This window comes from Coturnix japonica, chromosome 28 (genome assembly GCF_054131305.1).
Source record: "Coturnix japonica strain WE chromosome 28, WE-NBRP24, whole genome shotgun sequence".
Lineage (NCBI taxonomy): Eukaryota > Metazoa > Chordata > Aves > Galliformes > Phasianidae > Coturnix > Coturnix japonica.
Genome location: NC_140690.1, coordinates 6,565,294 through 6,569,311, shown reverse-complemented (window position 1 = coordinate 6,569,311; position 4,018 = coordinate 6,565,294).

The following is a 4,018-nucleotide window of genomic DNA, read 5'->3' as shown; positions in this document are numbered from 1 at the left end:
GAGTTATGAGGAGAAACAGGTGCCTCTGCTTTGCATTGGCTGCATGTTGCCCTGAGTCATTTTCCAGGTGCAGGTGAAGTTGTTTCATGGCACAGTTACAATTGTCACCCTAACACCTGCACTTGCTGATGGCACTGCTAGCATGTAAACATCCCATACTGCCATCTGAGTGTGGTCGCTCAGCTTGCAGCCCTGTCTCTGAGCTTCGTTTCCCTTGGTCAGGATCCGGCCTCATGTCACAAACTCATGTTTCACTCCCATGGCCTGATCTTGTGAATTGCTACGTATTAACTGCTTGAGGCTTTAATATTTCCAATCCCAACAGACTTTCCTGGTAACAATTCTAAGCACAACTGCATCTCTCTGTATTCTTGGGCTCATGTCATGGCTTAGGTTGGAAAGGACCTTAAAGCCCACTCACTTCCAGCCCTTTGCCATGGCCAGGGTTTCCGTGCAGCTGCTCAGGCATCACGAGCTCCATCCAACTTGGCCTTGGAAGCCTTTGGGGTTGGGGCACCCACACTTCTCTGGGCAGCAGTGCCAGGGCCTCACCGCCCTCTGAGTAAAGAAATTTCCCTTTGTGTGGAACCTGATTGTCCCTTGTTTTGCTTAAAACTCTTTCCACTTGTCCTGACAGTGGTAAATGTTGCTCTCCCTCCTGTTAGGCTCCTTTTAAGTGCTGGTTGATTTAGAATCCAGAACCAAGAGGTGTGAGATTTGCTTGTAAGCATATGGGCAGGTGAGCCTTACAGGCAGTAATGAGCCACTTGTTGGGGCAGAGTCACTGCCATGATGGCAGGGGATGGCTGCAGGATGGGCTGGGCTGTGTGGCTGTGGGTTGCAATGCAAAAGGGAAGCTGTTTACAGCGATGGTGGGAATTACTGTCACTGAATTGTCCGTGTGCTGCTGCACAAAAACATGTGCACACCAAATCCGCTCTGTCTTCAGCATGGTGCTTCACTGTGCCATTTCAGTGTGTGTATTTAATTCAAGAGCAGCTGTATTTAATTCCTGTCTGCAGCAGATTAGAAAAGTTGAGGCCTGGCAAACCAATCCCACTGCAGCCTGCCTCTGGTGGGAGCTCCGGCCACCCGGCCTCGTTTGGTTGCACAGGGGAAGTGTTGTAGAAACCAAAAAGTGTGCTTGAAGTTGAATCTGATCATTTGTGTTGTAGCTGGGTGTAACCTGTTGTCATCCAGCTTAATGTCCATTACCAAATGTGCTGCTTCCATCCTCGCTGACGCTTTGGCTTATGAGATGTGGCATTGAACAAAACACTGGAATTGCTGGGAGCTGCCGACTGACTTGGGTTGGAAGGGACCCTGGGATGCCTGTTGTCTGTGGTGCCCCGTAGACTCGTGCACGTTCAGTCTTATCAGCCTCCTGTGGCAGCCTCTGCTCTGGCCGTGCCAAGTCCACCTCCCTGGCAGCCCCACACTGCCCTGCTTGCAGCAGCAGCCCCGACAGGGCAACAGCAGGCGGAGAGCTGGCATCCAACATGGGGGCTCTGGGCATAGGGGAGAGATGGGCACCAGGGAAGGGTTCCTATTGGAGGAGTTGAGTCTGATGGTCTGATGGTGCTGAGAATAACTAACTCCACGCAGGCCATTTTACATAGAGTGCTGGCACCCAGTTCGGTGTTATCCATCTGAGGGTTTGGAGTCTCAGTGTTCTGGGAGTAAAGTGCTGAAAAGCTGTGGCACCTGGGTGTCTGAATCATTTTCTTTTTGACAGTCTTAGGCTGTTCTGTTCCTAGCCGTCAAAGTCACGGTGGTGGATCTGACTGGATGGAGTTGCATCACAACTCAGGGGTCAGCCTAAGCAGCATGAGAGATCTTTTCAGTATGTTTGTTTATCATTTGCAATTAAATGTCGTTGTACCTCACAGCAGTGGCAAGTCGTCAAAGTAGGGAGGAGAGATGATGGGTGTCTTGGTGTGAGCCCTGCAGATGGGTGAACATGGTGGTGGCAAGCCAGTGCTTTGCTTTCTAGTGCAACAGAACTGTTCAACCTTATGGCATATCTGGTTTGCACTGTGTGAAGATGAATTGTCATGGGCCACAATGAAGAGCCAAAAGGACCCCATAATAAATGTAAAGGGAGCACTTTGCTACTGAAAGGGAAAGAGAGCCTCATAGAAACCAAAGCAAAGGGTAGTTACAGGTAGTTTATGTTGATGGGGCAGAGGGGGAACAAATCATCACATACAACATTATATATGGTTTATATGAGTAATACAATTTATTTAGTTGGTTTTTTAAATAAAAACTGGGAAAGATACAAGATCATAAAACTGTTAGGATACCAGACCTTGTATTTCTGAAAGAAATGCATTGGTCTGGTTTGGTGACAGTGGTTGCCATTCCCAGTAAGGCCATTTTTGGTTGTTGTGAGTGACGGGTGTGCACTGAGGCCAAACTGAGATTCACTGCCATGATGGCAGGGGATGGCTGCAAATTTCACTTCTGCTCCATCATCGTTCTTAGTGACGTTCTTTATGATTAGGCTGTGAGTAGTTTGGGTTCTCTTGATGCTGCAGGTCTCGCTTTCCTGTAAGACTTTACTATTGGGTAGTATTGGGTTTAATACTGGGTGATAAGGAGGTTATCAGGAGTACCCAGCATGGGTTCACCAAGGGGAGGTCGTGCTCGACCAACGTGGTGGCCTTTTATGAAGATGTCACTAGCTGGGTGGACAGGGGGAGGGCGGTAGATGTAGTCTACCTTGATTTCAGTAAGGCTTTTGATACTGTTCCCCATGACATCCTTATAACAAAGCTGAGGAAATATTGGATAGATGAGCGGACAGTGAAGTGGGTCGAGAATGGGCTGACTGGCAGAGCGCAGAGAGTTGTCCTTGGTGGTAGGGTGTCTGGCTGGAGGCCTGTAACTAGCGGCATCCCCGAGGGGTTTGTACTGGCTCCAGTCTTGTTCAACGGCTTCATCAATGACCTTGATGAGGGGATAGTGACCACCCTCAGCAAGTTTGCTGATGACACGAAGTTGGGAGGATTGGCTGACACACCTGAAGGCTGTGCTGCCATTCAGCGAGACCTGGACAGGCTGGAGAGCTGGGCAGTAAGAAACCAGATGAGGTTTAACAAAAGCAAGTGTAGAGTCTTGCACCTAGGGAGAAATAATTGCATGCACCGGTGCAGGCTGGGGGAAGAGCTGCTGGAGAGGAGCTCTGCTGAGAGGGACCTGGGCGTCCTGGTGGACGACAGATTGACCATGAGCCAGCAGTGTGCCCTTGTAGCCAAAAAAGCCAATGGCATCCTGGGGTGCATTAAAAAGAGCGTGTCCAGCAGGTCGAAGGAGGTGATCCTCCCCCTCTACTCTGCCCTGGTGAGGCCTCATCTGGAATATTGTGTCCAGTTCATGGCTCCCCAGTACAAAAAAGACAGGGATCTCTTAGAAAGAGTCCAGCGGAGGGTCACAAAGATGGTGAAGGGCCTGGAGCATCTCCCCTGTGAGGAGAGACTGAGGGAACTGGGTCTGTTTAGCCTTGAAAAAAGAAGGCTGAGAGGTGACTGGATCCAGGTTTATAAATAACTGAAGTGTGGGAGCCATAGTGGTGAATCTGGTCTCTTTTCAGTAGTGCGTGGGGACAGGACTAGGAGTAACGGGCTGAAACTTCAGCATAGGAAGTTCCGCATTAATGTGTGCAAGAACTTCTTTACAGTGAGGGTGACGGAGCACTGGAACAGGCTGCCCAGGGAGGTGGTGGAGTCTCCTTCTCTGGAGCTATTCAAGACCCGCCTGGACGCCAAGCTGTGCAACATGGTGTAGGGAGCCTGCTTTGGCAGGGGGGTTGGACTCGATGATCTCTAGAGGTCCCTTCCAACCCCTAAAATTCTGTGATTCTGTGATTCTGTGATTCTGTGATTCTGTGAAGTCACCTCACCACCCAGGCAGGACCGCTGAAATCAGTGGGGTGCACCTCTCCTGTCCAGGAACCTGAAAGAGGTGATAATAATCCCAGGCCAGCAATTGTAGTATTGATATGATGTTAAACAAA